This window comes from Primulina tabacum, chromosome 13, assembly GCF_025594145.1.
Source record: "Primulina tabacum isolate GXHZ01 chromosome 13, ASM2559414v2, whole genome shotgun sequence".
Classification (NCBI taxonomy): Eukaryota; Viridiplantae; Streptophyta; class Magnoliopsida; order Lamiales; family Gesneriaceae; genus Primulina; species Primulina tabacum.
In genome coordinates this window covers 25746770-25759363 of record NC_134562.1, presented here as the reverse complement: position 1 = coordinate 25759363, position 12594 = coordinate 25746770, and the positions used below count along the sequence as shown (strand labels likewise).

At 31.0% G+C, this 12594-nt stretch overlaps 1 non-coding gene across 1 annotated transcript; it reads left to right on the top strand.

Annotated features, from left to right (window-relative positions):
- Positions 1-6462: 6462 nt before the first annotated feature.
- Positions 6463-6573, top strand: LOC142523525 (small nucleolar RNA R71). Its single transcript, XR_012814714.1, has one exon. It is a non-coding gene; the product is annotated as a small nucleolar RNA R71 (small nucleolar RNA).
- Positions 6574-12594: the final 6021 nt, after the last annotated feature.

Genomic DNA, 12594 nt, shown 5'->3' with positions numbered 1-12594 from the left:
ATGCGTCTCAGGTGCATTTTACTGACACCTTACTCGACATTGAACTAAAAATTATTATTATTATTACTATATATAAGTATATATTTTAATTTTTATATAAAAAAAACTAATAGGAGAAGAAGAAGAAATTATTCATACCTTAAAGAAAAACATTAAAACATACCGTTGAATCACAAGTTTAGAATCACATGAATTTTCTTTTCTTACTTTTGGATGTTGGCCAATTAAGTTGAGATAAGGATGGATCTGGTTCATGACTAAATCCTTGCAGTAAATTAATAAGTTCACCTTCACTTGTAGCAGAAACGAACATCCTTCGCGAAGCTAATGAAATAAATCTCTGTTCCACAACATCATCAAGAAACGATAACAGTTTATCATAATAATTGTTAACATTTAACAAACCAATTGGCTTATTGTGGATATTTAATTGTGCCCAACAAACAGTATGAAATATTTCTTCCAAAGTACCGAAACCTCCTGGCAAAGCAATGAAAGCATCTGAATGTTCAATCATTTGAGTAATTCGTTCATACATGTTGTCCACTTTCATTTCTTCTCCTATTGTTGGTCCTGCAAGATTGGCTAAGGTAATCGGAATAATGCCTAAAACTTCACTTCCACCTACGCAGCTTTTGCAACTTTTCCAATGAGGCCAACTTCACCACCACCATATACCAAATGAATCTTTTTTTAGCAAGTGTTATTCCAAGATTTTATGCTACTTCTTCATAAATTGAATCTTTTCCTGCACTAGATCCACAAAATACACAAATATTTTTGATTTTACTTACCGTGGACGTTGACATGTTGAGAAATATGTTTTTTGTAATTGTTAGATCACAGCATATGAATTTATAAGCGTAACATGCCAAAAGTCAATATTTGAACATGAAATTATTATTATTAAAAGAAAATAAAAATGACAAAATTAAAACAAATATATACAGCGTAGTTGTGATTGTGGCTCACATCTCCTCTGATTTTACGTTCAGTAACGGCTTCAACGCCTTCTATGAGTCGAGGATATGCTTCCCATCCAATTTTCTTATAAATTGGCAAACATGGTCTTTTAACGTCAGATTCCCAAGACGGAATTGTGTATATATATTTACTTATCTAAATAGATATGCGTTACTATAGTAGGATCTTTGTAAGGCTGATTCCACCGTCCATATTGATATTCCTCCTGTTGAAATTGCCACCATAGTTTAAGAAGTTCATTTTGCACGTACCCACTAGAATGCGTATCAAGAAGCTCTAGAAAATTATCCAAAGGCTCTTTACTCAGACCATTCTTAATGAATAAAATTTTATCTTCTCTATTCATTGATGTCATTCCAACATTTTTGCATTTTCCCTTACAAGTCCACCTTGCACATTTATGACATCCACCTATACGTTTAGCTCTTCGCTTTTTGGCATATGTGCTTTTACTAAATCCTGGCATATGTCTTATTATTAATTCACTTGCTTCCCCAACCAATCGAACTTTTGCTTCAATTATCAAACGGACATCATTCGGTATGCCATATGACATCATCAACCTTAGCCGCTCACATCTAGCTTTATAAATTTTTTTCAACGAATTATCAGGTAAAAAAGCAAAATATTTACGAAGATTCATAATACACGCATCCATATTATTATTATATATATTTCAATTATTTTGGAAAAACTGAAGAAACCGACTTAAACAGTCACGGAGTACCGTTATCCGCCACTTAACCGGGAAATGAACTAGAATCTGCAAAAAAAAAATGAAAATATCAAACAACTATTGTGGATCATATAAAGGCATAAACTCATTATTAAGAATTTCATTTTCTATAAAAGGCTTAAGTCTTTGCCCATTAACTTTAAACACGTCATTATTTTTAGGATTTTCAATATCAACAGCACCATGAGGATAAACAAATTTGACTATAAATGGTCTTGACCACCTAGATCTTAGTTTACCTGAAAATAAATGCAAACGAGAATTATAAAGCAAAACTTTTTGTCCAATTTCAAATGGTTTTCTCATAATATTTTTATCATGAAAGGCTTTAGTTTTATCTTTATAAATCTTTGAATTTTCATATGCATCATTTCTTAATTCTTCAAGTTCATTTATTTGCAATTTTCTTAATTTAGATGCATCATCTAAATTAATATTAAATGCTTTAATTGCCCAATAAGCTTTATGTTCAAGTTCAACCGGTAAATGACAATGCTTACCAAAAACTAACCTATATGGTGACATCCCTAATGATGTTTTAAATGCAGTTCTATATGCCCATAATGCATCAGTTAATATTAAAGACCAATCTTTTCGATTTGGATTAACTGTTTTTTCTAAAATATGTTTTATTTCTCTATTTGCAAGTTCAACTTGACCATTAATTTGAGGATGATATGGGGTAGAAACTTTATGTGTAATGCCATATTTTCTTAACAAAGAAGAAAATGATTTATTTATAAAATGACTTCCCCCATCACTAATTATTGCTCTAGGTATTCCAAATCGGGTAAAAATATTTTCTTTTAAAAATTTTATAACAACTTTATGATCATTAGTTCTACATGCAATTGCTTCAATCCATTTTGAAACATAATCAACAGCGACTAAAATGTACGTATATCCAAAAGATAATGGAAATGGACCCATAAAATCTATCCCCCAACTATCAAATATTTCAATAATTATGATTGGATTTAATGGCATCATGTTTCGTTTTGAAATTGATCCCATCTTCTGACAGTTTTCACAAGATTTGCAAAATAAATGCGTATCTTTGAATAAAGACGACCAATAAAATCCACATTGTAAGATTTTTGTAGCTGTTTTATTGGATGAAAAATGACATCCACATGCTTCAGAATGACAAAATTTAATAACATTACTTACTTCATTGTCGGGTATGCATCGTCGAAAAATTTGGTCAGGACAATACTTAAATAAGTAAGGATCATCCCAATAAAATTTTTTAACTTCTATCAAAAATTTATTCTTATCCTGTGAATTCCAATGAGAAGGCATTTTATTTGTCACAAGAAAATTTACAATGTTAGCAAACCAGGGCATAATAGTAGCATAAAACAACTGATCATCTGGAAAATTTTCATTTATTGGTATTTCATTATGAGATGATTCAGTCATTATTCTAGATAAATGATCGGCTACAACATTTTCTTTTCCTTTTTTATCTTTAATTATAATATCAAATTCTTGTAACAATAAAATCCACCGTATTAATCTTGGCTTAGCATCTTGTTTATTTGATAAATATTTTATGACAGAATGATCGGTGTAAACAATAGTAGTAGAACCAATTAAATAAGATCGAAACTTATCTAATGCAAATACTACTGAAAGTAATTCTTTTTCAGTAGTTGAATATTTATTTGGGCACTATTTAAGGTTCTACTAGCATAATAGATTGCATAAGATTTTCCTTCTTTTCTTTGTCCTAACACAGCTCCTATAGCATAATCACTTGCATCACATATTAATTCAAATGGTAAAGACCAATCTGGAGGTTGTAAAACAGGTGATGTAACTAAAAGATTAATAATTTTTTAAAAAACATTTTCACATTTCTGAGTCCATTCAAATTGTGTATCTTTTGTTAAAAGATTTGAAATTGGTTTAGATATTATGCCGAAATTTTTTATAAATCTTCTATAAAATCCTGCATGACCCAGGAATGATCGAACTTCTTTGACCGTTTTTGGTGATGTTAAATTAGCAATAACATCAACTTTGGCTTTATCAACTTCAATTCCTTTTTCAGATATCACATGTCCTAAAATAATCCCAAATTTAACCATATAATGACATTTTTTCCAATTTAAAACAAGATTTTTTTCTTCACTTCTTTTTAATACTTCTTCTAGATTTTTAAGACAATTTTCAAATGAGTTTCCAAAAACAGTTATATCATCCATAAAAACTTCTACATATTCTTCAATCATATCACTGAAAATACTTAACATACATCTTTGAAAAGTAGCCGGAGCATTACATAAACCAAATGACATTCTTTTAAATGAAAAAGTTCCGAAATGACAAATAAAAATAGTTTTTTCTTGATCTTCTAATGATATAGGTATTTGATAATACCCCGAATACCCATCAAGAAAACAGTAATAAGAATTTCCTGCTATTTTTCTAGAATTTGATCTAAAAATGGTAGTGGGAAATGATCTTTTCTAGTTGCATCATTTAATTTTCTATAATCAATACACATACGCCAACTAGATGGAATCCTAGCTTGTAATAACTCTCCCTTTTCATTTTTTATAACAGTGATGCCGGAATTTTTAGGTACTACTTGTGTTGGACTTACCCATTTACTATCTGAAATTGGATAGATAATTCCAGCGTCTAATAGTTTTAATACTTCATTCTTAACAATTTCTTTCATATGTGGATTTAACCTTTTTTGTGGTTGTTGATATGTTTTAGCATTTTCTTCCAAGTGAATTTTATGTGTACAAATTAAAGGATTCATACCTTTTATATCTTTCAAAGTCCATCCAATTGCATTTTTATATTTTTTAAGTAATTTAATCAAATCTTCTTCTTGATTTGGCAAAAGAGTGGAAGAAATTACAACAAGAAATGTTTTATTTTCACCAAGAAATACATATTTCAATTCTAATGGTAAAACTTTTAATTCAAGTTTTGTATTATCATCTTCTTTAAAATTATTTTTAGACTCAAAACTTTCTATTGAAAAAACTTCAGATTGTTGATTTAAGTTTTCTTCTTGTATATTTTCTTCCACAATTGTTTCAATTTCATTATCATATTCATTTTCATTAATACTTGGTTGTTTACATAAATTGAACACATTAAGTTCTAGAGTCATATTTCCAAAAGACAATTTCATTATTCCATTTCGACAATTAATTAAAGCATTTGAAGTTGCTAGAAATGGTCGTCCCAATATTACTGGAATTTCATTATGTACTTCTATTGGTTGTGTATCCAAAACAATAAAATCTACAGGATATATGAATTTATCAACTTGAACCAACACATCTTCTACAATACCTCTAGGTATTTTGATTGATCTATCCGCTAGCAAGAGAGTAACAGAAGTGGGTTTTAATTCTCCTAAATTAAATTTTTCATAAACTGAATAAGGAAGTAAATTCACACTTGCTCCCAAATCCAACAAAGCTTTTTTAATTTTATTTTCTCCAATAATACATGAAATTGTTGGACAACCAGGATCTTTATATTTTAAACTAGAATTATTTTGAAGAATAGAACTTACTTGTTCAGCCAAGAATGCTTTTTTCTTCACATGCAATTTTCTATTTACAATACATAAGTCTTTTAAAAATTTTGCATAAGAAGGTACTTGTTTAATAGCATCTAATAATGGAATATTTATCTTCACTTATTTAAAAAATTCATAGATATCAGAATCACTTTTTTGTTTTTTATGATTTGTTAATGCATGAGGAAATGGTGGAGGTTTATTTGACTTATTTACTATTCCAGATGATTTATCATTCACCATATTATTCTTAAAATTTAAGGTATCATCATTCTCAAAAGTATCAGGATTATCATCCTTACTCTTTGATTTTAAATGATCCTTGTTTTCATTACTATATGGATCATTAACTATTTTACCACTTTTAAGGGTAATAACAGATTTTATTTGATCAATTTTTTCATTTTTTAATTCTTGATTTTGATTTTTAGGATTAGGTTGAGGTTGAGATGAAAATTTTCCTTTTTCATGAATATTAAGTGCAGATGCAAATTTTGCAAGAGTTTCTTTTAAATCACTCATATATTGACTGTTTTGAATATTGATACTCTTGCTTTTGGATAAATGCATGAATTACATCTTCAAAGTTTTTTCTTGGAGGTGTAACATAAGGAATATAACCTTGATGATTTTGGTTATTTTGAAAATATTGTTGTGACGGTTGTGCATTATTATCATTCCTCCAACTAAAATTAGGATGATTTTTCCATGCAGGATTATATGATGGTGAAAAAGGATCTAGTATTGGTTTTTTATAATTGTTAACATAATTTGCTTGTTCATGGAGACATTCTTTAAATGAAGGTAATGTTGGACAATCTTTTGTAGCATGATCATGTGTATCACATATATGACAAACAATTTTTTGAATACTTTTTAATTGACCACTCTTTTTCATTTCTAATGACTCAATTTTTCTTGCTAAAGATGCAAGTTTAGTTTGAATATCTATATCATCTTTAAGATTATAGATATCACCCCCATTTGTTGAATTATTGTTTTTAGTTGTTGGTGGTTCTATTGTGCCTATATTATCCCAATTTTGAGTATTTTCTGCTAATGAATCCATATATTCCATAGCTTCATTTGGGTTTTTATCTTCAAAAGTTCCATTACACATGAATTCTATCATTTGCCTATCTTTAGGTATTAGACCTTCATGAAAGTGAGAAACTATTCTCCATATTTCAAACCATGATGTGGGCATGTATTAAGTAATTCTTTATATCTATCCCAACATTGATAAAACGTTTCTCCTTGTTTTTGAGAAAAAGTTGTAATTTGTCTTTTAAAAGAGTTTGTTCTATGGGAAGGGAAAAACTTGTTGAGAAATTGTTGTTGCATTTCTTCCCATGATCTTATTGAACTTGATCTTAAATTTTGTAGCCATGTTTTAGCTTTATCTTTTAAAGAAAAAAGGGAAAAACTTTAATCGAACTATATCCATGCTACAATTTTGATCATTATAAGCGTTACAAACTTCCTCAAATTCTCTTAGATGCAAATATGGATTTTCAGAATCTAAGCCATGAAAATTTGGTAAAAGTTGAATAATTTGAGGTTTGAATTTGAAATTAGATGCATCAGGAGGAAAAACTAAACAAGATGGGGCACTAGTTCTAATAGGGTTCATATGGTGCCTAAGTGTTCTTAATTGATCATGTTCTTGATTATTATTATTATTATTATTATTATTATTATTATTATTATTATTATTATTATTATTATTATCATTATCTTGATTATTTGAATTATCATCCATGTTTAAATTATTTTCAGATACTCGAATAAGTCTACCAATTTTTTTTCGACTCCAAATACTCATAAAAAAAAAAACACAATACTTATAAATAAAACATAATTAACAAATATAAACTTAATTTATACCTCCCCGGCAACGGCGCCAAAAACTTGCTACTACTTAAATAATAATTCACCCAAGTGTAGGTTGTTTGCAAGTAATATATTTCGTAAGTACGAGATCGTTCCTCAGAGAGGTTATTTTGAGTTTAAATTTATTAATTTATAGATCACCAAATGCAAGAATGAAGTTTAAAAATTATAAATTTTGTCAAAGCTTGAGGATTTATTCTTGGTTTATGTAATATTGTTTAACTAAAAGTAAAACAAAAGAAACCACCATAAATAATGGTTCCAAGAAAATTAAACACACACATAATATAATATAGTTCCCACTATAGAAAATATCGAATTAACCGATATTTTATATATGGTACCTATGATTATAATTATAACTATATAAATAAATAATTGCATAAAGTAAATGTTAAATTAAATCATTATATTTCATTTAGAACAACCGGCAGAGCCACGTTATTGCCTAAATGAAATATATTGATTTAATAAGTCAGTTGCGGTAAAGTAAAAGTTAGTTGCGATAAAGTAAATGTTAGTTGCGGAAAAGTAAAAGTTAGTTGCGAGAAAGTAAAAGTTAGATGCGAAAAATAAAAGTTAGTTGCGATAAAGTAAATGTTAGATTGTTAGATGTTAGTATTAAATCATAATATTTCATTTAGAACAACCGGCAGAGCCACGCTATCGTCTAAATGAAATATTATGATATTATTATATAAATATATATATATATATATCTATATATATATAATAATAAGTGATGAAATATTTATTGTATCAAAATTAAACAACAAATCAAGATAATCACTTTAATGGTATCAAGCATTTGATGTAAATTGAGAACAACAAATAATTCATTTTTATACCTACAATAAAAATAAGTTAGCTAAATGAAAAGAAATAAAGAAAGAATATACAAAATATAAACACTCACCAAGAATGCATCCTCTTCACCTTGACATAATAGATTTAGCTTGCCATAAGCTTACTTTTGATCAACACTAAAATATCACTCATAGTTGAGAACATGAAAGAAAATATATTGGAATTTAGAACTTTGATACACACTCACACTATATTTTACAATGAGATAGAATGATTCTCAAGCTAGCACAAGGCCTCTATTTATAGGCCAAATGAGAGAAAGGATCAAAATTTTTATTAATGCCATGTAGTTGCAATAGTATTCTTTGTCTCCTCCAAGTTCAATTCCATGTCCCTTCTTTCAATGCTTTGTTCCACGACTTTAATCACCGAATTTGAATCTGCTCAAAACGGTAAACATGCGGGGAATTATCTGTAGATGAATTTGGCCACTTGATTCACCTCATTTGGTTAAATATTGAAATAGTTATGATTTTTTTACTATATGCTGGTCATAGTAAAAGTAAATTTGTCCTCCTTTTGATATTTGCACAATTTGATCATCTTAATGAACTTTTCAGGCAATCATGTCTTCTGCAAAGTTGTAGATAATTTCTCAAGGATTCTAAACATGTTTGAGTCACCTCCATTTGAATTTTCTAGCTTGAGTTATCATTATTTTACCAACACGTAGAAAACCTGAAAATAAAACATATTTAATAAAACAATTAAATATAAACAAACAATACTAAAATAACATAATTTTATAATTTTAATGAAACTTAAATTTTAAAATACATGTTTTAACATATAATAAATTATTAATTTTAAGTTTCATCAGGCCTGACCCCTCTTTTCTGTTTATGCTGTGGTTGTTTTTGATGTCATAGCAGATTATCCAGGAGGATTTGACGCTTCTGGTGGAGCGTCAGGTAGCGGTGCCCAGTAGTTGGATTGTTGTTGATAGTTCCCATCTATATAAGTAAATATATGTATGCATTATCTTATCGAGTTATATATTTGCCAGGGGATACCCTGCGTAGTTGTAGTGTTACTTTTACGATATTTCGGATTGATAGTTGTGTGATTGAGCCTTATCGGCTCTGTATGTGTTAGTCTGGCCAGTACGGCTATAGGTTTTTGAAATTGATATTATGACTTTATTTCGAGTATATAAATGTTGTTTGTGTTGTTTGGAAATTTTTGGGATGTCCTACTTACAGAGAGGTCATGCCGAAATTTCCATTGGCCCTAAAGGAAAATTTTTAATCGCTTTCGCTGTTTACATTAATGAATCCTGTTTGTTTGGTCATTAAACGTTAATCAGGAGCACGGGCCCCCACAGTTGGTATCAGAGCTTAACTAAGATATGCTCGAATTAGAGTCTAGGGCATTTGAGTCTATACACAAATAAAATGATTGCGTATGTTTTTGAATATTTGCTCTTGTTTGAATTATGTGCTATGATTTAATTGAATTTGCCTGAGTTAGCACTACTAGTTGATTAGATTTTGAACTTAGTTTAATAACTACCTACAAGAATAAGTTTGAGCTTTCCTTTAGTTATTTTGTGCTTATTACATTATTTGGCCTAGGTATTAAATCCTTGTGTCTTATAGAATGGCACCTGGAGGAAAAGGAAAAAAAGGGGAAATAGGTTGTACAGGAGTCAGAAGCACAGAATGTCAGAGGACTTGAGGATATTGTCAGGGGTAGATGTGGTCGTCCTGCAGCCCAGGTCGCTAGAAATGTGGAAGAAGAGGTGTACCAAGAGGTAGAGCAGTTGACTCAGAAAGTTGGTGGGATGGAGTTGATCATATCTCAATTCCAAGAATTACGTCCTCCTAAATTCTTTGGCAATGAAAGTGGCGAAAAAGCAGCGGGATGGTTGAAAAGTATAAACCATCTATTCAATTTGCTCGAATATTCCCAAAGTGTTAGACTGAAGCTGGAATCTATCAGTTAAAAGACCGAGCACAACTTTGATGGGAAGCTGCAGAGGAAGCCCTTAAAGCATCTGGTGAAATCATCACTTGGGATGTTCCGTGCTCAGTTTACCAAAGAATATGCACCACCTTCTTATTATTATGCCAAGGAAGAAGAGTTTAACCAGTTGGAGCAGGGCAATAAAACGGTTGATGAATATGCTTCCCAGTTTTCTGCTCTTTTCCATATATGCCACATGTTGCAAGAAATGATCAGTCCAAACTTTCCCGTTTCCTGCATGGGCTACAAAGGACTATTCATACTTTGGCGATGTCTGGATCGCCTAATACCTATGTTCAAGCAGTAGAGATGGGAAGAAGATAGAGGCTAGTCTGCTCAGAGGAGAATCACGGCCAGTTCCAGTTCCAGTTCTAGCTTCTATTTCTCATGGATCTGGAAGTAATATGCCGATGCCAGCGGGTTTACCTCCTTATCAGCCTCAACAGTCATCCCAGCAACCGAAACAACAACGATTCAAGGCAAGAGGCAAACAATTCAAGAAGAAATCGCAATCTAGCTCCTCCAGTTTAGGCAGTACTAGAGGGAGCAGTGCAGTTGGGTCTTCGAATGTTGTGTACTGTGACCGCTGTGGTGGAAGACATTTTAGCGCTCAGTGTGTAGGAGTTCAAGGGTCTTGTTATGTTTGTGGTCAAGTTGGGCATTATGCTAAAGTATGCCCTAACGCACAAAGACAACAATTTCAGCCACAACAGTCTGGACAGGTTCCCCGAGGACCAGCTTTGAGGCCATATGCTCATGCACAGTCATTTCAGCAGTCTGGTTATCACAACTATTTCAAGTACATAGCCCCAAAAAATGGTGGTAATTCAGTGAATCACATCATAGATCAAACCATCATCGATCTTCTTGATAGATAGGAAAAATTCTTCATCAATTATTTTTTCATTATCAAGAATCCTTCCTACTTCGGATTAAATTTGTTGACCTTGTCTCCAAAACTAAAAATTTCCACCTTTTTGTCAGACCTACAAACAATAAAATATAAAATTTTAATAGTAAAACTCAGAATAAAAATGTCAAATAAACACAAATACGACAAAATAAAGTCCTAAAAACTAGAGGATTCATGCTTATCATTGGGTTGACTTGACATGCGATGAAAAATGACGTCATATTATTTGGTCTTTATCTAACACGAGGAGAACACGTGGAGATTGAATGTGATGCAATTGGACACTACATTTTAGGAATTATGATTGATTAATATATTCGGGATCATAATTGAATAATTGAACTCTATGATATCACTAAAAAAATGTGATTTCTTATTTTTATTAGAGAGTGATGAAAATATCAAAATAATGGAAGTTTAATCCATAAAATAAAAGTACAAATTTTATGTCTTATTAAATTATTTAAAATAAACAATAACATTTATAATTTTCCAGTTTCAATACATATTCATCATGTCATAACATAAGCCAATATCTGACATTCTCGATCAAATCGAACTCATCGACCCTAATTATCAAGACTTGTTATGTAATTTAAAATTGTTCTGAACTCGAAGAAAATATCATATACGCTCACTAAGTCCCCTCCAGAAAAGGCAAGGGCTGATGATAGTGCCGCAGAACTAGAAAGGCTTGAGAAATGATAGGACCATGATTTTCAAGATAAGAGCTATATGTTGGTTTCCATGTCAGAAAAATTGCAGAGGTGTTTTTTGGATGCCGTTCATGTTGGCGATATCTATCTGCGCGTACAAGAGTTTTATGATACGCAAACTCGTACTGCTAAGCATGCAACTGTCAAAGAGCTTATGATGACTTGTTTGCAAGATGGGGTTCAGTCCATGAGCATGGAGTTCACATGATTGAACTCAATGAAAATTTGGTGGGCCTAGAATCGGTTATACCACATGTGTTGGCCACTGGTATTATCCTAACATCGCTTCCTCACTCGGTTGAACCATTTGTGGTCAACTTCAATATGAATAAGATAAAGGCCACCATTGAAGAGTTGGTCAATATGCTTATCACATTTGAAGCGACCATAAAGAAGGGAAATCATGTTTTCCTAGTGAGCTCGTCTTTTGGATCCAAGAAATGGCCCAAGAGAAAGGATAAGAAGCCTTCTACCCCTGCTAAGAAGGGGAAGTTCAATAAAAAGCCAAAGGCCGATAAGTCTGAACAAGTATGTTTTCATTGCAAGCAACTTGGAGGTTTAATTGCAAGGGATATCTAGCTCAGAACAATTCTGGACATGATATGATTTATATAAAAGTTAACATATTGAATAACTCTTCTTCTTAAATATTGGTTATCAGATGTGGTTCTCATATTTGAAATAATTTGGAGGTGATGAAAAGAATCAAGAATCTTAGGGAGGAAGAGACATTTCTGAGGCTTGGGAATGAAGCAAGAGTTATTGACAAAGCCATTGGAGATGTTATTTTGATATGAAACAATGATTTTAAGTTGGTTTTAAGATATTTTTTATATGTTCTTGACTTGTTTAAAAATATTATTTCTATTTCTATACTTGGTAGATATGGTTATTCTTGTGTTTTTGTTAAAGGAGTTTGCAATATTTACAACAATGGATGTTTGACTGGAACGAGTGAATTAGAAAA